Source organism: Oryctolagus cuniculus, chromosome 7 (genome assembly GCF_051225735.1).
Source record: "Oryctolagus cuniculus isolate XC-2025 breed Fujian yellow rabbit chromosome 7, ASM5122573v1, whole genome shotgun sequence".
Taxonomy (NCBI): Eukaryota; Metazoa; Chordata; class Mammalia; order Lagomorpha; family Leporidae; genus Oryctolagus; species Oryctolagus cuniculus.
In genome coordinates this window covers 23,514,084-23,540,061 of record NC_142873.1, presented here as the reverse complement: position 1 = coordinate 23,540,061, position 25,978 = coordinate 23,514,084, and positions in this window count along the sequence as shown.

Sequence of the window (25,978 nt, the reverse complement as noted above, 5' to 3'; positions counted from 1 at the left end):
TCCTAAAATAATTATTTGTCTACATACATGTATGCACACACATGTACACACACAGAGAGACACTTGTAGTGAACAAGCAGAGAAAACTCTGCCATGGGCACTCTGCTGATCACTGATGAAAATAAATGGGTCCAATGTGTCACAGTGAGTAAAGCTGTGGCTTGCAAGGCCGGCATCCCATATGAGCACTGTTTGAGTCCTGGGTGCTCTACTTCTGATCCAGCTCTCTGTTAATGCACTTGAGAAAGCAGTGGAAGATGGCTCAAGTCCTTGGCCCCTGCACCCACATAGGAGACACAGAATAAGCTCCTGGCTCTGGCTCCTGGCTTTGGCCAGGCCCCGCCACAGCCATTGGAGTTGTTTGGGGAGTGAATCAGCAGATGGAAAACTCTCTCTCTCTCTCTCTCTCTCTCTCTCTCTCTCTCTCTCCCTTTCTCTCCCTCTCTCTTCCCCTCTCTTCCTCTCTCTTTCCTGTCCTTCTCTCTCTGTAGCTCTGCCTTTCAAAAAAATAAAAATATGTATTAAAAAATACTGAAAAAAGGTAGCACCATTTCTGGTGTAAGCAGTGGGAGGTTTTAATCCTTGACTCAAACCAAGTGAGAAATGTTTGATTCCTGCTGGTCAGTTGCGTGAAGCCGAGATTTTCCAAGGGTCAGTGACTGAGCTGGTTGGAATAAGGGAAGAGCACTTAGGGGTCCTAGAGGGTAAGGCAATTGTCTGGCTCAACCCTCATCCAGCTGAGTTCAGGACACAGTGGAGGAGAAAAGTGTTTTCCAGTCAATAACTTATATGACAGTCTTGTGTATATGAGGATTATAAGAAAAAAAGTATAAAAGATGGCATGAAGACAGATAGAGAGAAATCTCCCATCCACTGATTCACTCCCCAAATGGTTGCAATGGCTGTGGCTGGGCCAGGCTGAAGCCAGGAGCCAGGGACTTCCTTCAGGGCTCTCACATGTGGTCAGGGCCCCCCAAATTTGGGCCATCATCTGCTGCTTTCACAGTCATGTTTGCTGGGTGCTGGATCAGAAGTAGAGCAGATTGAACTTGAACTGTCGCCCACACAGGTTGCTGGGGTACCAGTATGCCACAATGCCAGCCCCAAAACTATAACTTTTTTTCATACTTGTAGCAAGAATCACTAGCCAACTCCCTTCATCAGGCCATGGACCCTTGTGGTGTTAGCAGAAAAACTTTCTTCTCATGTAGCACACTATCTACACTTCTTTTTTTTTAAAAAAAAAAAAGTTTATTTATTTGAAAGGCAGAGTTACACAGTGAGAGAAGGAGAGGTGGGGGTGGGGGGAGAGAGAGAGAAAGAGGTCTTCCATCTGCTGGTTCATTCCCCAACTGGCCGCAATGGTTTGAGCTTAGTGCAATTGAAGCCAGGAGCGTGGAGCTTCCTCTGGGTCTCCCACATGGATGCATGGACCCACATTTTGGGCCATTTTCTACTGCTTTCCCAGTGCATAGCAGAGAGGTGAATTGGAAGTGGAGCAGCCAGGAATCAAACTGGTGCCTATATGGGATGCCAGCACTGCAGGTTGTGGCTTTACCTGATACACCACATCGCCAGCCCCCATACTACTTACACTTCTGAGTTCATTGGCCATCCAGTGGCCTCAACTCTAAGCTCTAGCAGTGTGCACAGCTATAAAATTATGAAAATAAAATACATATATATACATATATATCTTTGTACAACATGGTGTTTCGAGTTATGCACACACTGGAAAACAATCACCACAGTTAAACTAATTTTCATATCCTTCACCTCACACAGGTATCTCTTTATTACAGTAGTAAGAATACTTAGGGTCTTCACCCATAGTAAGTTTCAACTCTATAGTAGAGTGTTGTTTACTACAGATACCATGACATGTCTTATCCATGCAGAACTTACTGATCTTGTGTAACTAACGTTTTGCTCCCCTTGATGATTATCTCCCCATGTCTCAATCTCCCAGCAGCTGACAACTGCCATTCTACTCTACATTTCCATGAGTTTGAGTATTTTAGGCTCCACAAATTAGTGAAGTCACACGGTGTTTATCTTCATAGCTAGCTTATTTCATTTAACATAATAAATTGAGTTTTATCAAAATTTAAAACCTTTGCCTATCAAAGAATATTATCAAGAACATGAGAAAGAAAACCCCAGAATGGGAGAAAATACTTGAAAATCATAAATGTGATTAGGGCTTAGTAATCAAAATAAATAAAGAACCCTTATAGTTCAACTAAAAAAAAAAGCAAATAATGCAGTTTTAAATTGGGCAAATGATTTGGATAAACTTTTCCCTAAGGAGAATACAAAAATGACCAATAAACACAAGAAAATGTGTTCAATCTTAGTTATTAGTTCCATACTGTACCAGGATGGTTACACTTTTTTAAAAGATGAAAGTTGCAAGTGTTATTTGTGAGTGTGTGGAAAATCTAATACTTGTAAATTTCTGGTAGGGATGTGAAGTTATGCAGCCATTATGGGAGATAATTTTTTATTTCCTCAAAAAGTTAAACACAGAATTGCCTTGATCTCAGTAATTCCACTGCTAGGTATAAATCCAAGAGAACAAAAGATGTATATTCATATACAAACTTGTGTTCTCTTGTAAAAGATATATTAAAGTTCTAACCCCAGTACTTGTGAATTTGACCTCATTTAGAAATATCTGTCTCACAGAAAACCTAAACAGACCCATAAAGTAGTAAGAAATTGAATCAGTAATAAAGGCCCTCCCAACAAAGAAAAGCCCAGGACCAGATGGATTCACTGCTGAATTCTACCAGACATTTAAAGAAGAACTAACTCCAATTCTTCTCGAACTATTCAAAACAATTGAAAGAGAGAGAATTCTAACCTTAGTTAATCATGCCAGTAGGAATGCCTGCATACCCATCAGAGTACTGGCTTCAAGTTTTGGCTTTGTTCCTGTTCCATATTCCAGTTCCCTTCTGATGCAGACCATGGGGGGCAACAAGGGAGGATCTCAAGTACTTGGGGCTCTGCCACTCACATGGAAGACCTGGATTGAATCCTAGCCCAGTGTGACCCTGCCCCAGCCATTGAGGCATTTGGGGAGCAACAAGGAGATGGGAATACATTGGAATAAAAAATATAATAATTGAAAATTTCAAACTTCTAAAAGAAAACAAGGCAGATATACTTCAGGATGTTGAAATGGTCAAGGATTTTTGACATCTAAACAAAAACACAGGCAACAAAAGCAAATTAGACAAATATGATTTTATCAAACAGAAGAGCGTCTTCATAACAAAGGAAACAGTCAACAGAGTTAAGAGACAACTCATGGAACTGAAGAAAATATTTGCAAGCTATGCATCTGACAAAGAGTTAACAAGAAGAATATTCAAGGAATCCTAACAACTCAATGACAAAACAAGCAAATAAAACAAAACAAAATGAATAATTAGAAAATGGATCATAGAAATAAATAGACGTTTTTCAAAACAAGGCATACAAATGGCCAACAGGTCATCACTAATTATCAAGGAAATGGAAATCAAACCCACAATTAGGGTCAGGTTTTCTGTGCAACAGTTAAGACACCATGTGGGGTGCTTGGAATTGAGTTCAGCTCTGACTCTAATTTCAACTTCCTACTACTGTTGATCCTGGGAGAGACAGAAGATGATGGCTCAAGTAGTTGGGTACTTCCATCCACAATAGGAGACACTGATTGATTTTGGTCTCCTGGTTTCAACCTGGTCCAGTCCCAATTGTTACAGCAACTGGAATGAATCTGCAGATAGAAAATCCTCATGTCTGTTTCTCTCTATATATTATCTATCTATCTGTCTGTCTATCTATCTATCCATCCATCTATCTATCTCATCTAGATATCTAACTATTGTTATCTTTATATACATCTGCCTTAAAAGTAAAAATAAAAAAAATTTTAAAAAGATTTTTGTACTAGAAAGAATTTAGTAATTGTAGCTGGGTGAAAAAAAATCATTAAAAAGCAAAAATATATTGCATTGTTGACAGCTGCCATTAGAGTACCTTGTAGGAAGAGAAATGTAATAAAAATATTTTGATAAGACTTTGAGCAGAATAGAAGACCAGAGCATTTAGTCCACCAAGCATGACTTTTGTTATGCTTAGACAAAATTCTGGTTTGTAATGTTGATGGCTTCTTACAAAATCATTTTCTAAAAATATTTGAGTCTGAATATTACTTTGACTCTTTCATTGGCATACTTTTTACAACTAACATTTTAATCTCCACAACAAGCTGTGTCCACATGCTTAGAGAGAATAAAAAGTAAATACATTAATCATTAATCATTTTAACTACTACGCACACTTCATATGTTACCAATTAGATGAAAAATACTGACAAGTCCCTCTTCCCTCCACAGTTCTGAATACTTGCATGTACACACAGAGAATAGAGTCAATTGGGAAAACTAGGTCCTTTTCACCCAAAGCACAGAACACAAAATAGTTTCCTGTCAATAATAGACATGCTTCTACATTGCAGTGAATTTTAAAATATTACATTGCAATTACCAAAAATAATACTATTAATGATGAGTTTGACCTTCCACCTAAACTCTCGCCAAAGCAACAGTTTTCTGCTATCTGGGTGATCCTGAACTTGACTTTGGAACTGGTTTCTGTAATGGAGCTGCTATAAGCTTCATGCAGCCATGTCACTACTACGAGTTTGGAAATCAAGGAGATAAATGAAATTGTAGAGTGTTCTCCACAAACTTGTTTCTAAGCCACTTGTCTCTAATTTTAGTATTTTACTTAGTGCCCAGAGATGGAGAGGTGCAATTCATCTGCCATATATTCCCTTAGGCTTTGTGTTAATGCATGCAAGATTTTACATTATAGTCTCTCTACCCTGGACAATAATATGTCATTAAGTGTGTAACTAGGGCAATTAGTAGAAAATTCTGGACATGGCATTTCCAAAATGTCAATAACTTACTAAGAAGTTTTAAGTGAAATACCCATAAAAAATGAATGTTGCAATGATTTTCAGCACTCCGGTTAGAAGACATGAACAAGTAGTTGATCTGAAGCAGCACAAGGAGGAACCACAGACAATCAAACAAGAGCAAATTACAAACCCCCACAAAGTGCAAAATAAAGGAAAATGCCACAGAATAGAAGACATCGAGAAAGAAACCTGCAAAACAGGAAGCACATTGCAAGACTTCTTTCAGTCAACCTCAAGAAATTTTTAGATAGAGGAGAAAAACAAAAATGAGAAAATGAAAGCAATGTCAACAACTGAAATAGCAAGCAGCAACTGCCAAACAGATAGAAGAAGTAAGTTGGAGCAAACTCAAAGAGATATCCCTCCTCTAGGAGAAAATTTTGTAAGTATTCATAGAAATATTTAAATATTTCATAGAAATTCATATTCATATAAATTCATATTCATATTCATAGAAATATTTAAGTATTCATAGAAATCAAGTTGGAATGGTGGGCATTGTGGTGCAGCAGGTTAAGTAGGCACTTGGGGGCCTGCATTCCATATGGGAGCACTGGTTCAAGTCCAGGCCTCTGATACAGCTTCCTGCTAATGTACCCTAGGAGACAAGAGATCTTGGCTTAAGTACTTGTTTGCTGCCAACTAAGTGGGAAACACGGATGGAGATCCTGTTTCTGACCCTGGCTTTGCCCAGCTTTGGATATTGCTGTCAAATGAGTCAGAGAAAAGGAAGAAAAATAAGACCCCTAAGGAGTGCAGATATCTTGATCTTTGTCTTCTGTAATCCCTGTTCTGATTTCTGATAGGTATAAACATGTCTGGACAGGCATCCTGATCTTGATTTTCTGTAAATCCCCTGTTCAAGTTTCCCATAAGTGTGATCTACAGTTCCTCAAGGATGGTTCTAAGTCAATAAACCCACCAATGCTGTAATGGTGAAGGCTTGATGGTGATGAACCTATAAATATTGTAAGAAGCTTAAACTGGATGCTCAGTCTTGGGAAGCAGTTCCACTGGGCCCATTGATGTTAATAAACTCCTCGTCCCCCACTCAGCCTCTAGTGCCTGTTTGAACTAAGGGGACTTCGAAAATCTAGCTTCTTGTAACCATCTCTCTCTCGATCTCTCAATCTCTCTCTCTCTCTGCTTCTCTCTCTGTCTGTCTTTCTTTGTCTCTGTCTCTATCTTTATCTCTCCCTATTTCTATCTCCCTATTTCTGTGTATATCCTGTTGTTCTGCCTTACAAGTTGAAGAAAATAAGTGAAAATTCTCATTCACAATAACTACCAAAACAATCAAATACCTCGGAATAAACTTAACCAAGGATATCAAAGATCGATACGATGAGAATTACAAAATCTTAATGAAAGAAATAGAAGAGGATACCAAAAAATGGAAAAATCTTCCATGTTCATGGAATGGAAGAATCAATATCATGAAAATACCCATTCTCCAAAAAGCAATTTATAGATTCAATGCAATATCAATCAAGATACCGAAGATGTTCTTCTCATATCTGGAAAAAAATGATCCTGAAGTTCATATTGAAGCACAGGAGACCTTGAATAGCTAAAGCAATCTTGTACAACAAAAACAAAGCCAGAGGCATCACAATACCAGATTTCAGGACATACTACAGGGCAGTTATAATCAAAACAGCACGGTACTGGTACAGAAACAGATGGATAGACCAATGGAACAGATAGAAATACTAGAAATCAATCCAAACATCTATAGCCAACTTATATTTGATCAAGCATCTACAACCAATTGCTGGAGCAAGGGCAGTCTAATCAACAAATGGTGCTGGGAAAACTGGATCTCCACATGCAGAAGCATGAAGGAAGATCCCTACCTTACACCTTACAGAAAAATCCACTGAACGTGGATTAAATACCTAAACCTACTGCCCAACACCATCAAATTATTAGAGAACATTGGAGAAACCCTGCAAGATATAGGTACTGGAAAAGACTTCTTGGAAAAGATCCCAGAGGCACACGCAGTCAAAGCCAAAATTAATAACTGGGATTACATCAAATTGAGAAGTTTCTGTACTGCAAATGAATCAGTCAGGAAAGTGAAGAGGCAACTGACAGAACGGGAACAAATATTTGCAAATGTTGCAACTGATAAAGGATTAATAACCAGCAACAGTGGGTTAGTGTCCCTTTTTCCCCACATCCTCGCCAGCATCTGTTGTTGGTAGATTTCTGTATGTGAGCCATTCTAACCGGGGTGAGGTGAAACCTCATTGTGCTTTTGATTTGCATTTCCCTGATTGCTAGTGACCTTGAACATTTTTTCATGTGCCTGTTGGCCATTTGGGTTTCCTCTTTTGAAAAATGTCTATTGAAGTCCTTGGCCCATCTCTTAAGTGGGTTGTTGGTTTTGTTTTTGTGGAGTTTCTTGATCTCTTTGTAGATTCTGGTTATTAACCCTTTATCTGTTGCATAGTTTGCAAATATTTTTCCCATTCTGTTGGTTGTCTCTTCACTCTCCTGACTGTTTCTTTTGCAGTACAGAAACTTCTCAATTTGATGCAATCCCAATAGTTAATTTTGGCTTTGACTGCCTGTGCCTCCCGGGTCTTTTCCAGAAATTCTTTGCCTGTGCCAATATCTTGAAGGGTTTCTCCAATGTTCTCTAATAACTTAATGGTGTCAGGACGTAGATTTAGGTCTTTAATCCATGTGGAGTGGATTTTTGTGTAAGGTGTAAGGTAGGGGTCTTGCTTCATGCTTCTGCACGTGGAAATCCAGTTTTCCCAGCACCATTTATTGAATAGACTGTCCTTGCTCCAGGAATTAGTTTTAGATCCTTGATCAAATATAAGTTGGCTGTAGATGTTTGGATTGATTTCTGGTGTTTCAATTCTGTTCCATTGGTCTATCCATCTGTTTCTGTACCAGTACCATGCTGTTTTGATTACAACTGCCCTGTAGTATGTCCTGAAATCTGGTATTGTGATGCCTCCGGCTTTGTTTTTGTTGTACAAGATTGCTTTAGCTATTCGAGGTCTCTTGTGCCTCCATATGAATTTCAGCATCATTTTTTCTAGATCTGCGAAGAATGTTTTTGGTATCTTGATTGGTATTGCATTGAATCTGTAAATTGCTTTTGGGAGAATGGACATTTTGATGATGTTGATTCTTCCAATCCATGAGCATGGAAGATTTTTCCATTTCTTGGTATCCTCTTCTATTTCTTTCTTTAAGGTTTTGTAATTCTCATCGTAGAGATCTTTAACGTCCTTGGTTAAGTTTATTCCACGGTATTTGATTGTTTTTGTAGCGATTGTGAATGGGATTGATCTTAGCAGTTCTTTCTCAGCCATGGCATTGCTTGTGTATAAAAAGCTGTGGATTTTTGTGCATTGATTTTATATCCTGCCACTTTGCCAAACTCCTCTAAGAGTTCCAATAGTCTCTTAGTAGAGTTCTTTGGATCCTCTAAGTACAGAATCATATCGTCTGCAAAGAGGGATAGTTTGACTTCTTCCTTCTTGATTGTTGGGAATGCAAACTGGTCAAGCCACTATGGAAATCAGTCTGGAGATTCCTCAGAAACCTGAATATAACCCTACCGTTCGACCCAGCCATCCCACTCCTTGGAATTTACCCAAAGGAGTTTAAATTGATAAAGAAAAAAGCGGTCTGCACCCTAATGTTTATTGCAGCACAATTCACAATAGCCAAGACCTGGAACCAACCTAAATGCCCATCAATGGTAGACTGGATAAAGAAATTATGGGATATGTATTCTTTAGAATACTATACCGCAGTAAGAAACAACGAAATCCAGTCATTTGCAACAAAATGGAGGAATCTGGAACACATCATGCTGAGTGAAGTAAGCCAGTCCTAAAGGGACAAATACCATATGTTCTCCCTGATCGGTGACAACTGACTGAACACCAAAAAGGAAACCTCCTGAAGTGAAATGGACATTATGAGAAATGGTGACTTGATCAGCATAGCCCTGACTGCTAATGGACAACTTAATACATTATCCCTCATAGTATTTTTTTTTGTCTGTTCTACTTAATATGACTGGTTTAATTCTGTAATTATCACACAGTTATTCTTAAGTGTTGAAAATTAACTGAAATGTGATCCCTGTTAAACATAAAAGTGGGAATAAGAGAGGGAAGAGATGTATAATTTGGGGCATGCTCGGGCTGACTTGCCCCAATTGGTAGAGTTGGAAACATACCAGGGGATTCCAATTCAATCCCATCAAGGTGGCATGTGCCAATGCCATCTCACTATTCCAAGTGATCAATTTCAGTTCACAATTGATCATAATGAAAGGACTAAGAGTCAAAGGGAGCACATAAACAAGTCTAGTATCTGCTAACACTAACCGATAGAATAAATAAAGGGGAGAGTGATCCAACATGGGAAGTGAGATACTCAGCAGACTCATAGAATGGCGGATGTCCTAAATAGCACTCTGGCCTCAGAATCAGCCCTAAAGGCACTCGGATCTGGCTGAAAAGCCCATGAGAGTATTTCAGGCATGGAAAGCCAAGACACTCTGGCAAAAAGATCTCTGTGAGTGAGATCCCAGTGGAAAGAACAGGTCTTCAAAGAGGGAGGTGCCTTTCTCTGAAGGGAGGAGAGAACCTCCACTTTGACTATGACCTTGTCTAAACAAGATAAGAGTCGGAGAACTCAAGGGGCTTCCATAGCCTTGGAAACTCATGACTGGTGCATAGGGAGATTATTGATGCCATAAACAGGAGTGTCAATTTGTAAAGTCAACAACAGGAGTCACTGTGCACTTACTCCTCATGTAGGATCTCTGTCCTTAATGTGCTGTACACTGAGGCTTAATGCTATAACGAGTACTCAAACAGTATATTTCACTTTGTGTTTCTATGGGGGTGCAAACGATTGAAATCTTTACTTAATGTACACTAAACTGATCTTCTGTAAAAAAAAAAAAAAGAAATTATCAATTCCCAACTTGACTCTCACTGGGATTAAACATGACAATAGGTCTGATCTGATTTCATCATCATTTTAAAAAAAAATCATCTATTATTTTTCACTTTACGTTTCTGTGTGGGAACAAACTGTTGAAATCCTTACTTAATGTATACTAAGCTGATCTTCTGTATATTAAGATAATCGAAAATGAATCTTGATGTGAATGGAAGGGGAGAGGGAGTGGGAAAGGGGAGGGTTGTGGGTGGGAGGGACGGTATGGGGGGGAAAGCCATTGTAACCCATGAGTCGTACTTTGGAAATTTATATTCATTAAATAAAAGATAAAAAAAAAGGATTAATAACCAGAATCTACAAAGAGATCAAGAAACTCCACAACAACAAAACAAACAACCCACTTAAGAGATGGGCCAAGGACCCCAATAGACATTTTTCAAAAGAGGAAATCCAAATGGCCAAAAGACACATGAAAAAATGTTCAAGATCACTAGCAATCAGGGAAATGCAAGCAAAACCACAATGAGGTGTCTTGTCACCACGTTTAGAATGGCTTACATACAGAAATCAATTAAGTCTCGGGAGCCAAGATGGCGGAATAGTGACGGCGCGCACCGATAGTCCGTGAAAATTTAGTTTAATAAAAGGGGAGTTACGGTAGCCTCAGAAAAAAGAACCAGGAAAATATTGCAGAGGAAACCCTTCTGGATTGAGTGGTCGTGAATCGGAGGACCTCCTGGGAGAACAAGGTCGCCCACCGCGCGGAAGCCGAGCCGCGGGACCGAGCCGCGCAAGCCGAGCCGCGGGACCGAGCTGCGCAAGCCGAGCCGCGGGACCGAGCCGCTGGAACGCGAGGTGAGCCGAACCTCAATAGCCCGAGACACCGGCAGGCAAGCGGAGAGAGGAGACTAGAGGGAACGACCCATGGGGGGGGAGGGACTTCACCAGGCTAACTGGAAGAGAGAGAGAGGAAAAAAAAAAAGGTGACTGGTACGGACACGGGTTTCTGTCTCTCCGCTCACCACTCAAGGGCGAGCAAGACAAAGAGCAGGCACCATCTTGGACATACGTCATAAGCAGAGCGACCTCAGGTCTGCACCGGCCCTGAGCCTAGCAGAAAAACCTGACTCTGGGCGGGGCAAATTAACAGGAGATTAGGACCTAGTAAATTTGTGGTGCTACTGAACTGAGACTGTGAAAAAAGAGACGGTGGGGGAGAGAACTCACGGAATTCACGTGAGCACTCTCCAGAGACGCTACAATTCCGTAACTTTGGCAACCCAGTGGGAGACTGAAGGAGAATTTGAGCCCACTCTGAGGGCCGAACAGATTCCCTGTGTGGTCCTCGGGAAAGAGCTTCTGATCTCTGGCTCCTGTGGGTATATCATTTGCCTGCTAACTACCTCCAACTTCGTTCAGCTGTGCAGAATAACTTCCCTTTTGAATCAAAAAAAAAAAAAAAAAAAAAAAGAAAGAGAGAGAGGGAGAGGTTTACCACGCCTAACCTGGGAGTGTCACCTTTGGCACACCAAACAGAGCTCTCAGGCCACACCCATCTCAAGCCCTAAGGCTCCATCAAAAACAGATAGTCCACTTAATCTAGAGTCATAGTACAACAAGAAAAAGCACCACAGTGAAGAAACCAAATATCTCCAATATGCCAAATAAGAAACGCAAAAACCAAGGTAATAAAAACAAGGAAGTCACCATGACGCCCTCAAATGAAAAAGACACCCCAATTCAAGATTATGAGGATGATGATATAGAAGAATTGCAAGAAGCAGATCTCAAAAAATTGATAAGAACATTAAGAAGTTCTCAAAAACAAATTCTTGAACTACAGAAATCCTTAATGGACAAGATAGAAAATCTCTCTCGTGAAAATGAAATATTAAGGAGGAATCAAAATGAAACGAAACAACTAGTACAACAGGAAACTGGGATAGTGACTGAAGTGAAGAATTCAATAGATCAAATGAAAAACACAATAGAGAGCCTTACAAACAGAATGGGTGAAGCAGAAGAGAGAATATCGGACTTAGAAGACAGAGAACAGGAAAGGATACAATCAGACCAAAGAAAAGAAGAGGAAATTAGGAATCTAAAACATATTGTCGGGAATCTTCAGGATACTATTAAAAAACCCAACATTCGGGTTCTAGGAGTTCCTGAAGGCATGGAGAGGGAGAAAGGATTAGAAGGCCTTTTTAGTGAGATATTAGCAGAAAATTTCCCAGGTTTGGAGAAGGACAGAGACATCCTAGTACAGGAAGCTCACAGAACCCCTAATAAACACGACCACGTAATTGTAATTACGACACATTGTAATTAAACTCCCCACAGTGAAACATAAAGAAAAGATCCTAAAATGTGCAAGAGAGAAACGTCAGATTACTCTCAGAGGATCTCCAATCAGACTCACAGCTGACTTCTCATCAGAAACTCTACAAGCTAGGAGGGAATGGCGAGATATAGACCAGGTACTAAGAGAGAAAAACTGCCAGCCCAGAATATTATATCCTGCAAAGCTATCATTTGTGAATGAAGGTGAAATAAAGACTTTTCATAGCAAACAGAAATTGAAAGAATTTGTTGCCACTCGTCCAGCCCTGCAAAAGATGCTTAAAGATGTGTTACACACAGAAACAAAGAAACACAGTCATCAATATGAAAGAAGGTAAAGGAAGGAAACCAAGGAAGGAAAGCTCACAGCAAAAGATCACAGGGAATTCAAAGCATATTTTAGAACTTATCTTTGGCAAATGGCAGGGCAAAGTTACCACTTATCATTGGTCACATTGAACGTGAATGGCCTGAACTGTCCAGTTAAAAGACACCAATTGGCTAATTGGGTTAAGGAACAAAACCCATCTATTTGCTGCTTACAAGAAACTCATCTTTCCAACAAATATCCATACAGACTGAAAGTGAAAGCCTGGAAAAAGATATACCATGCCAACAGAAATGAAAAAAGAGCAGGCGTAGCCATCTTAATTTCAGACAATATAAACTTTACCACAAAAACCGTTAAGAGAGACAAAGAGGGACACTACATAATAATTAAGGGATCAATTCAACAGGAAGATATAACAATTATCAATGTATATGCACCTAACTACAGGGCACCAGTTTATCTAAAAGATTTGTTAACGGACTTAAAGGGAGACTTAGACCCCAATACAATAGTACTGGGGGACTTCAATACTCCACTCTCAGAAATAGACAGATCAATAGGACAGAAGATCAATGAGGATACAGTAGATTTAAACGACACTATAGCCCAAATGGATCTAACAGATATATACAGAACTTTCAATCCTACAGCTAAAGATTTTACATTCTTCTCAGCAGTACATGGAACCTTCTCTAGGATTGACCACATACTAGGCCATAAAGCAAGTCTCAGCAAATTCAAAAGAATTAGAATCATACTATGCAGCTTCTCAGACCATAAAGGAATGAAGTTGGAAATTAGCAACTCAGGAATCCCTAGAGCATACGCAAACACATGGAGATTGAACAACATGCTCCTGAATGAACAATGGGTCATAGAAGAAATCAAAAGAGAAATCAAAAACTTTCTGGAAGTAAATGAGGATAACAGCACAACATACCAAAACTTATGGGACGCAGCAAAAGCAGTGTTAAGAGGAAAGTTTATATCAATAGGTGCCTACATCAAGAAATTGGAAAGGCACCAAATAGATGAGCTTTCAATTCACCTCAAGGATCTAGAAAACCTACAGCAAACCAGACCCAAATCTAGTAGGAGAAGAGAAATAATTAAAATCAGAGAAGAAATCAACAGGATTGAATCAAGAAAAACACTACAAAAAATCAGCCAAACGAGGAGCTGGTTTTTTGAAAAAATAAACAAAATGGACACCCCATTGGCCCAACTAACTAAAAAAAGAAGAGAAAAGACCCAAATCAATAAAATCAGAGATGAAAAAGGAAACGTAACAACAGACACCACAGAAATAAAAAGAATCATCAGAAATTACGACAAGGACTTGTATGCCAGCAAACAGGGAAACCTATCAGAAATGGATAGATTCCTGGACACATGCAACCTACCTAAATTGAACCAGGAAGACATCGAAAACCTAAACAGACCCATAACTGAGACAGAAATTGAAACAGTAATAAAGGCCCTCCCAACAAAGAAAAGCCCAGGACCAGATGGATTCACTGCTGAATTCTACCAGACATTTAAAGAAGAACTAACTCCAATTCTTCTCAAACTATTCAGAACAATTGAAGAAGAGGGAATCCTCCCAAATTCTTTCTATGAAGCCAGCATCACCTTAATTCCGAAGCCGGAAAAAGATGCAGCACTGAAAGAGAATTACAGACCAATATCCCTGATGAACATAGATGCAAAAATCCTCAATAAAATTCTCGCCAATAGAATGCAACAACACATCAGAAAGATCATCCACCCAGACCAAGTGGGATTTATCCCTGGTATGCAGGGATGGTTTAATGTGTGCAAGACAATCAATGTGATACACCACATTAACAGACTGCAGAAGAAAAACCATATGGTTATCTCAATAGATGCCGAGAAAGCATTTGATAAAATACAACACCCGTTCATGATGAAAACTTTAAGCAAACTGGGTTTGGAAGGAACATTCCTCAATACAATCAAAGCAATCTATGAAAAACCCACAGTCAACATCCTATTGAATGGGGAAAAGTTGGAAGCATTTCCACTGAGATCTGATACCAGACAGGGATGTCCACTCTCACCACTGCTATTCAATATAGTTTTGGAGGTTCTAGCCAGAGCTATTAGGCAAGAAAAAGAAATTAAAGGGATACAAATTGGGAAGGAAGAACTCAAACTATCCCTCTTTGCAGATGACATGATTCTTTATTTAGGGGACCCAAAGAACTCTACTAAGAGACTATTGGAACTCATAGAAGAGTTTGGCAAAGTAGCAGGATATAAAATCAATGCACAAAAATCAACAGCCTTTGTATACACAGACAATGCCGTGGCTGAGGAAGAACTTCTAAGATCAATCCCATTCACAATAGCTACAAAAACAATCAAATACCTTGGAATAAACTTAACCAAGGACGTTAAAGATCTCTACGATGAAAATTACAAAACCTTAAAGAAAGAAATAGAAGAGGATACCAAGAAATGGAAAAATCTTCCATGCTCATGGATTGGAAGAATCAATATCATCAAAATGTCCATTCTCCCAAAAGCAATTTACAGATTCAATGCAATACCAATCAAGATACCGAAGACCTTCTTCTCAGATCTGGAAAAAATGGTGCTGAAATTTATATGGAGGCACAAGAGACCTCGAATAGCTAAAGCAATCTTGTACAACAAAAACAAAGCCGGAGGCATCACAATACCAGATTTCAGGACATACTACAGGGCAGTTGTAATCAAAACAGCATGGTACTGGTACAGAAACAGATGGATAGACCAATGGAACAGAATTGAAACACCAGAAATCAATCCAAACATCTACAGCCAACTTATATTTGATCAAGGATCTAAAACTAATTCCTGGAGCAAGGACAGTCTATTCAATAAATGGTGCTGGGAAAACTGGATTTCCACGTGCAGAAGCATGAAGCAAGACCCCTACCTTACACCTTACACAAAAATCCACTCAACATGGATTAAAGACCTAAATCTACGACCTGACACCATCAAGTTACTAGAGAACATTGGAGAAACCCTTCAAGATATTGGCACAGGCAAAGAGTTTCTGGAAAAGACCTGGGAGGCACAGGCAGTCAAAGCCAAAATTAACTATTGGGATTGCATCAAATTGAGAAGTTTCTGTACTGCAAAAGAAACAGTCAGGAGAGTGAAGAGACAACCGACAGAATGGGAAAAAATATTTGCAAACTATGCAACAGATAAAGGGTTAATAACCAGAATCTACAAAGAGATCAAGAAACTCCACAAAAACAAAACCAACAACCCACTTAAGAGATGGGCCAAGGACTTCAATAGACATTTTTCAAAAGAGGAAATCCAAATGGCCAACAGGCACATGAAAAAATGTTCAACGTCATTAGTAATCAGGGAAATGCAAATCAAAAGCACAATGAGGTTTCACCTCACCCCGGTTAGAATGGCTCACATTCAGAAATCTACCAACAACAGATGCTGGCGAGGATGTGGGGAAAAAGGGACACTAACCCACTGTTGGTGGGAATGCAAACTGGTCAAGCCACTATGGAAGTCAGTCTGGAGATTCCTCAGAAACCTGAAGATAACCCTACCGTTTGACCCAGCCATCCCACTCCTTGGAATTTACCCAAAGGAATTTAAATTGGCAAACAAAAAAGCGGTCTGCAGCCTAATGTTTATTGCAGCTCAATTCACAATAGCTAAGACCTGGAACCGACCTAAATGCCCATCAACGGTAGACTGGATAAAGAAATTATGGGATATGTACTCTTTAGAATACTATACCGCAGTAAGAAACAACGAAATCCAGTCATTTGCAACAAAATGGAGGAATCTGGAACACATCATGCTGAGTGAAATAAGCCAGTCCCAAAGGGACAAATACCATATGTTCTCCCTGATCGGTGACAACTGACTGAACACCAAAAAGGAAACCTCCTGAAGTGAAACGGACACTATGGGAAATGGTGACTTGATCAGCATGGACCTGACTGTTAATGAACAACTTAATACATTATCCCTCTTAATAGTTTTTTTTGTCTGTTCTACTTAATATGACTGGTTTAATTCTGTAATTAATACACAGTTATTCTTAAGTGTTAAAAATTAACTGAAATGTGATCCCTGTTATACATAATAGTGGGAATAAGAGAGGGAAGAGATGTATAATTTGGGACATGCTCAAGCTGACTTGCCCCAAATGGTAGAGTTGGAAACATACCAGGGGATTCCAATTCAATCCCATCAAGGTGGCATGTACCAATGCCATCTCACTAGTCCAAGTGATCAATTTCAGTTCACAATTGATCATAATGAAAGGACTAAGAGTCAAAGGGAGCACATAAACAAGTCTAGTACCTGCTAACACTAACTGATAGAATAAATAAGGGGGACAGTGATCCAACATGGGAAGTGAGATACTCAGCAGACTCATAGAATGGCAGATGTCCTAAATAGCACTCTGGCCTCAGAATCAGCCCTAAAGGCATTCGGATCTGGCTGAAAAGCCCATGAGAGTATTTCAGGCATGGAAAGCCAAGACACTCTGGCAAAAGATCTCTGTGAGTGAGATCCCAGTGGAAGGAACAGGTCTTCAAAGAAGGAGGTACCTTTCTCTGAAGGGAGGAGAGAACCTCCACTTTGACTATGACCTTGTCTAAACAAGATAAGAATCGGAGAACTCAGAGGGCTTCCATAGCCTTGGAAACTCATGACCGGAGGATAGGGAGACTACTGATGCCATAGACAGGAGTGTCAATTTGTAAAGTCAACAACAGGAGTCACTGTGCACTTACTCCTCATGTAGGATCTCTGTCCTTAATGTGCTGTGTATTGAGATTTAATGCTATAACGAGTACTCAAACAATATATTTCACTTTGTGTTTTTATGGGGGTGCAAACTGTTGAAATCTTTATTTAATGCATACTAAACTGATCCTCTGTAAAAAAAAAAAAAAAAGAAATTATCAACTCCCAACTTGACTCTCACTGGGATTAAACATGACAATAGGTCTGATCTGATTTCATCATCATTTTAAAAAAATCATCTATTATTTTTCACTTTATGTTTCTGTGTGATAGCAAACTGTTGAAATCCTTACTTAATGTATACTAAGCTGATCTTCTGTATATTAAGATAATCGAAAATGAATCTTGATGTGAATGGAAGGGGAGAGGGAGTGGGAAAGGGGAGGGTAGTGGGGGGGAGGGACGGTATGTGGGGGAAGCCATTGTAATCCATAAGTCGTACTTTGGAAATTTATATTCATTAAATAAAAGTTAAAAAAAAAGAAATCAATTAACAACAGATGCTGGCGAGGATGTGGGGAAAAAGGGACACTAACCCACTGTTGGTGGGAATGAAAGCTGGTAAAGCCACTGTGTAAGATAGTTTGGAGATTGCTCAGAAACCTGAATATAGCCCTACCATACAACCCAGCTATTCCACTCCTTGGAATTTACCCAAAGGAAATTACATTGGCAAATAAAATAGCTGTTTGCACCTCAATGTTTATTGCAGCTCAATTCACAATAGCTAAGACATGGAAGCAACCTAAATGCCCATCAACAGTAGACTGGATAAAGAAATTATGGGATATGTACTCTATAGAATACTATACAGCTGTAAAAACTATGAAATCCGGTCATTTGCAACAAAATGGAGGAATCTGGAAAACATCATGCTGAGTGAAATAAGCCAGTCCCAAAGGGACAAATATCATATGTTCTCCCTGATTGGCGACAACTAACTGAGCACTTGACAGCAAACCTGTTGAAGTGAAATGAACACTATGAAAAACAATGACTTGATCAGCCCTTGTCCGGACTGTTGAGGAACAACTTATTATTTTATTCCTTTTATTTTTTCAGATTTTTTTGTATTTTTATTTAAAAATTAAAGTATTAGCAAACAATATCACATTAAAGATGAATCTATGGGTTGAGGCTTTGGTGTACTGGTTTAAGATGCCACTTGGGACACACACATCTCATATTGGAATGCCTGGGATCAAGTTCTTCTTCTGCTTCCATTATCTTCCTGCTAATGTGCACCCTTGGGAGAAGGCAGGTGATGGCTCAGGTAATTGGGTCCCTGCTACCCACAGAGAAGACCCGGATGAAGTTCTGGCTTTGGCCTGGCCCAGCCCAGGCTACTGTGGGCATTTGGAGAGTGAACCAGTGGATGAAAGATACCTATCTGTCTCTCTCTGTCTCTGCCTTTCAAATAAAGTGAAAAATAAAATAAAACTGTTAAAAGATTAGAAGACTGTAGAGTAGCATATGTTTAAGACATTCACATTCCATATCAGAGTGTCAGGGTCAGTACCTGGCACTTGTTCCTGACTCCAGCTTCTTGCTGGTGAAGATCCTGGGAGGATAATGTATTGGCTCAAGGAGTCAGATCCCTGTCACCCACATGGGAGACCTGGTTTGAGCTCCCAGCTTCCAGCTTTGGCCTGCCCAGCTCAGGCCATTGCAGGCATTTGGGAAGTGAATCAGCATAGGGGAATTCTGTCTCTCAAATAAATTGATTATTGGTTCAATGTTTGTTAAAAGAAGAAATATATCATCAGCTCTACAGATGCTAAAAAGGCTAATAGTGTTTTTTGTTGTTGTTGTTCTATTTAATACCATTGGTTGAATTCTTTAATTAACACATAATTATTCTTAGGTGTTTAAATTTAACTGAAAGGTGATCTCTTTTAAATATAAGAATGGGAATAAGAGAGGGAGAAGATGTACATTTTGGCACATGCTCACTCAGACTTACCCCAAATGGTAGAGCTAGAAATGTGCCAGGGGATTCCAATTCAATCCCATCAAGGTGGCATGTATCAATGCCATCTTACTTGTTAAAGTGATCAGTTTCAGTTCATAACTGATCAAAAAGATAGGATTAACTGTCAAAGGGATTACATCAGTAAGACCAGTGTCTGCAAATAATTGATAGAATTAAAAAAGAGAGAATGATCCTACATAGGAATGGGGATACACAGCAGACTCACAGAATGGCAAATGCCCTAAACAGCACTCTGGCCTCAGAATCAGGCCTTAAGGCATTCGGATCTGGCCTAAAAGCCCATGAGAGTTTCGCAGGCATGGAAAGCCAAGACACTGTGGCAAAAAATAATGACCTAAATGAAAGATCTCTGAGTGAGATCCCAGCAGAAAGAACAGGTCATCAAAGAAGGAGGTACCCTTCTCTGAAAGGAGAAGAGAACTTCCACTTTGACTATGGCCTTGTCTAAATAAGATTGGAGTTGGTGAACTCAGGAGGCTTCCATGGCCTTGGCAGCTCATGACAAGAGCCTTGGGTGATTACTGACATCATAAATAAGAGTGTTAATTGTTAAATCAACAATGGGAGTCACTGTGCACCTGCTCCCCATGTAGGACCTCTGCCCGTAATGTGTGTTGTACTATGAGAATTAATGGTGAAACTACTACTCAAACAGTACTCTATACTTTGTGTGTCTGTGTGGGTGCAGTCTGTTGAAATCTTTACTTAGTATATACTATGTTGATCTTCTGTATATAAAGATAATTGAAAATGAATCATGATGAAGAATGTGATGGGAGAGGAAATGGGAGATGGGATGATTGCGGATGGGAGGGAGGTTATGGGGAGAAAAGCTGCTATAATTCAAAAGTTGTACTTTGGAAATTTATATTTTTTAATTAAAGTTGAAAAAAATGAATTTTCTCACCATTCAATATCATCTGGGTTAGTGAGTTTTTGTTTAACCAAAACTTAATAGACTGAAAAAGGAGATGTCATTAATATCTCCCAGGAGCTGTGTCTCTTATACATGACTTAAAACATCTTGAACTTTTAAAAAGGACTAAGGGAGTAAAGGGAAGAGAGTGACCAAAGGGAAGGAAGACTTGTACTGTGCACATTCTCCAGTAAATCTACTATAACTAATAACAGAAAATGAAAGAAAGTTGAATATGAATTATTGAGTGAATACCAGGGTTCTTTTTTTAATAACATCAAAAATCACTGCTTTTAAGGTTCTCAGAATTGTGGGCTGACATTGTAACAGTGCATATTTTTGTGGGATCAAAGCTGAATAAAGGCAAGGATGAAGGAAAAGGAACTGTTAGGGACAGTGGGCAGGACTTTGGACTGTAAATAAAGTTTGGGCTAAATTTATGCAATTCATTAAGGAGTGGGAACACTCAGCTGAAATATGAATGACAAACTATAAATTGAAGGCCCTGGACTTTGGACATATCAGATATTCTTCTGTCTTAAGGATTTTACAGTACAATGAAAAAGAGTGACAAGAAGTAGTAAGTCCTGGATGCACAGAATGTGCTAAAATCAAATAGGAACAGCACTTAAGCCAGCCTTGAGTGGGCAGAAAACTTTGCTTAAGAACACGGGATTTAATATTAATATGCAAACTAAATGATGAATTGGGGCTTGTGTTGTCCCACAGAGGGCAAAGCCACTGCTTGCTGCTGATTGCTTTTCTGCCATCCCATATTGTAGTGCCAGTTCAAGTCCCAGCTGCTCCATTTCCAATCTGGTTTCCTGTTAATGCACCAGGGAAGGCACCAGATGTCCCAAGTGCTTGGGCTCCTACCGTCCATGTGGGAGACCAGGTTGGTGTTAATGGTACCTGGCTTTGGCCTGGCACACACCTGGCTGTTGCAGCTATTTGGAGAGTGAACCAGCTGGTGGAAGATCTATTTCTCTCTGTGTGTCTCTGTTTCTCTCTCACAGACTTTCCTTAGAAATAAATAAATAAATAAGTATTGTAAAATAATAATAACAACAGCATACTTTTTAAAACCCAAGTGATAGATTGGGACAGTCATCTGAAGCTGGTAGTGATGCATTTGGAAGGTGGGGGGGGCAGATAGAGCTGCTGGGGGGAAGCATTGAGGCAGAGAAAGGCAGGGCCCATCAATGTGTCTCTAGTGGTAAAGAATGGTAACCAGTGAGTGTGGAGATTTAGATGCATGCTACGGTGTGCAGCAACAAGAAGTCTGCAATGTGTGAGGGCAAGGCAGAGGCATAAAAGGGTACAGCCAAAGAACGCCATTGTGCTGACTCCTTGTTTATTGAGTGTTCCTACCATAAAATGGTATGGATTTTGTCAAATGTTTTCTCTGTGTTAATAGAAATGGTCATGGGATTTTTTTCCTTCATCATCTTGATATGGTATAATAACTTGATTAACATTTATATATTGAACAAATAGTATATTCTTGGGATAAATTCTAAATATGTATAATTTTTGTATGGTAAGTACTTTTTATAGCATTTACTTAATTTCATACATTGCTCTGATTTGCTGGCATTTTGTTGACAATTTTGTGTCTAAATTCATAAAAGATATCTGTCCATAGTTTTTTTCCTTGTAATATTTTTATCTGAGTGATATCAACCTCAAAGAATGAATTGTGAAGTGCTCCTTCTGTTCCTATTTTTTGAAAATGTTTGTGAAGTATTGGTGTTAATTGTTCTCTAGATGTCTAATAAAATTCATAGTGAATTATCAGGTACCAGGATTTTCATTGGGAATGTTTTCTTAAAAATATTATTACTAATTTAATCTCCTTAACTGTTATAAGTTTATTCAGTTTTTTATTTCTCCTTGAATCAATTTCAGTAATTGTCTCTTTCTAGGAATCTCTACATTTTATCTACCTTATATAATTTGTCGGCATGCAGTTTTCTTAGTAATTTCTCATAATCATTTTTATTTATATAACATCAGTAGCACTGTTCTCTCTTTCATTCCTGACTTCAATAATTTTTGTTTTCTTTCCATTTTTTGCTCAGGTTAATGAAAGATCTATCAATGTTGTTGATCTTCGCAAAAGGCCAATTTTTAATTTGTTTTTTTTTTCTTTATTGCTTCTCTACTCTGTATTTTTCATTTCTTTCCATTCTAATCATTAGTGTTTCCTTCCTTTCACTTGCTATTGGGCTTACTTTTTTTCTACTTACTTAAAATGGAAGATGATCATATTAGTTTGCAATTAAGAAAGAGAGATAGATCTCTTCTATCAGCTGGTTCACTCCTCAAATGGCCACAATGGATGGGTCTGGGCCAGTTCAAAGCCAGGAGCCTGGAGCTGCTTCTGGGTCTCCCATGTAGATGCAGGTGACCAATGACTTGGGCCACCTTCCACTGCTTTCCCAGGCACATTAGCAGGGAGCTGGATGGAAAGTGGGTCAGCTGGGACTCTAACTGGCACCCATCAGGGTGCTGGAAGTTCACCACCTCCCTTAGGTGCAGGCATTGTGGTGCAGCATGTTAAACCACCACTTGTAATGGCAACATCCCATATCAGAGTGAGGATTCAAGTGTCAGCTGCTATGGTTCTGTTCCAAATCCCGGCTAAAGTGCCTGGGAAGGCAGCAGATGGTGACCAATACTTGGGTCCCGGCCACCTACATGAGAGACTTGGCTCCTGGTTTTGGCCTGGGCCAGACTTGGCTTTTGAGGCCATTTGGGAGTGAACCAGAGGATGGGAAAGCTCTTTCTCTCTCACACACACTCATGGACATGCTCTTCCTTTCAAATAAATATATAAAACTTTTTTCTTAAGTTCACCACCTCCCAACATGGCCACACTGAGGAGCAAGCCTCCAAAATATGCATCCTTGGGAAACAAATCACAGCCAAACCATAGCAAGGTCTTTACTGAAAAGGTTCCATTTGAGGTAGGAGGAAAGGAGTTTCAAAATCCACTGGTCCTGTGATTCCTCTGGGGACTTGAGCTTGCTCTCAGTTTCTGCAGATCATGTCAGCAACTCAACCTGCTTCCTTGCAGGAATTTAGCCAAATTTTTATGAGATTTTTCTGTTTTTTTTTTTTAATTGGGAAGTTTTTTTAAACTTTTATTTAATGAATATAAGTTTCCAAAGTACAGCTTATGGATTACAATGGCTTCCCCCCAATAACTTCCTTCCCACCCTCAACCCTCCCCTTTTCCGCTCCCTCTCCCCTTCCATTCACATCAAGATTCATTTTCGTTTCTCTTTATATGCAGAAGATCAGTTTAGCATATATTAAGTAAAGATTTCAACAGTTTGCACCCACATAGAAACACAAAGTGAAAAATACTGTTTGAGTACTAGTTATAGCATTAAATCACAATGTACAGCACACTAAGGACAAAGATCCTACATGAGGAGTAAGTGCACAGTGACTCCTGTTGTTGACTTAACAAATTGACACTCTTGTTTATGGCCTCAGTAATCACCCTAGGCTCTTGTCATGAGCTGCCAAGGCTATGGAAGCCCCTTGAGTTCACTGACTCTGATCATATTTAGACAAGGCCATGGTCAAAGTGGAAGTTCTCTCCTCCCTTCAGAGAAAGGTACCTCCTTCTTTGATGACCTGTTCTTTCCAATGGGATCTCACTCGCAGAGATCTTTCATTTAGGTTTTTTTTTCCCCAGAGTGTCTTGGCTTTCCATGCCTGAAATACTCTCATGGGCTTTTCAGCCAGATCCACATGCCTTAAGGGCTGATTCTGAGGCCAGAGTGTTGTTTAGGACATCTGCCATTCTATGGGTCTGCTGTGTATCTCACTTCCCATGTTGGATCATTCTCTCCCTTTTTGATTCTATCAGCTAGTATTTGCAGATACTAGTCTTGTTTATGTGCTCCCTTTATCTCTTAGTCCTATCATTATGATCAATTGTGAACAGAAATTGATCACTGGGACTAGTGAGATGGCATTGGTACATGCCACATTGATGGGATTGAATTGGAATCCCCTGGTATGTTTCTAACTCTACCGTTTGAGGTAAGTCAGCTTGAACATGTCCCGAATTGCACAACTCTTTTTAAAAGCTAAATTCACTCAAAAACCGGATACTTCAGTGTATCTTTCTCACTGTAGGGAGAGAAGTGAACATAATGGTGTTCCTCTGAGGAACAAAAAGGGGAGCCTGGTGGTGCTGCATGAGCCCATGTGAAAACTAAGCCCATGCTTGTTGCATTAACAAAACAGAGACCACGAAAAGGAATAGCGTCCTCAGCAGTGACATCTGCTCTCCAGCCAGAGATCGGGAGTAGCTGGACATCCCGCATGTAGTGCATTTATTGGTTGTGTCAGTGTCTCCTAGCATCAACACAATGGACATTTTGGGTCAGAGCATTCTTTCTTGTGGGGGACTGTCCTGTGCATTGTAGGATACCCATGAGTTCCCTGAACTCTACTATAGTTAGGAGCACCCACACACTCTTGGGACAGCCAAAAATGTCACCTGAAGGGTAAAATCATTCCCATTTTAGGACTACTGGATTAAATCAGTGACATTACTTTGAAGAGGCAGGATGCTTAGTAGATGTCCTGATTGCTAGTAGCTGTGGGAAGACACATATTCCTGAGAGAATTGAAAGACAGTCCTGCATGGCCTGCTCAGAGGTGGCTCATTGGTGTGGAAGTGGTGCCTTCTTCCAGAATCAAATAAATACACTGGGTCTGTGACCTCTACATGGTGCTGCATCTCCACAGGAAAAAACATGGGTTTGAGAACCAGGAAAAGAAGAAGCAAGAGAGGCCATACTCATCATCGCTCTCAATTATGCCCTTAAGATTTTTGTCCTTCTTCTCTTGGGGTTCTGTGGAGAAACAGGATAAGCACCACTCTGGATGCCTGTAACCAATACTGAAGTACCTGGTTCAAGTTCCAGCTAAACCATACTTCAGTTCAGCTTCCTGCTAATGATCCTGGGAGGCAGCAGATGATGGCCCAGGTCCATGGGCCCCTGCCACCCACATGGGAGACTTGGATGGAATTTCTAGGTTCTGGTTTTGGCTTTGCCCAGCTCTGGCTGTAGTAGGCATTTGGAGAGAGCACTCGTGAATGGAACATCTCTATATATAGCCCCACCTTTCTTCCTCCCTCCTTTCCCTGCCCTGTCATTCTGCCTTTCAAATCAATCAACAAATCTTTTGTTTTAAAAAAGATTTGTCATGTTCAGCAAAAGTCACATTAAACTATAAGCAATGTGGACACTTTGTATTCCAGAAACCCACAAGCATGAAGAGCCATCTCTTCCAGTTTAATGGAGCCCGGTTGGTACCAGGAAGCAGGACTGCTGTTCAGCAGCGGGGGTACCAGGTACACCTGTGGGACTCGACTTGGTCATCTCTGGCCTCTCCTGTGCCCAGCTGTAACTGTGAATGTGCAAATGAAACAACCCCAGCCCTTCACAAAGACTGTGGCTACCAGGGACTCTGATCCCTCAGGAAGGAGGATTTTGGTCACACCAGTGAGGAAGCACCAAGAGCATTAGTGGGAACTGAAAGGGAGGAGAATAGAGAACATACAGTGAAGGAGAAAGGCAGTGAACTCCAGTCGCAGCCCACGAGGGGACCTGACAACGGAGCGCAAGT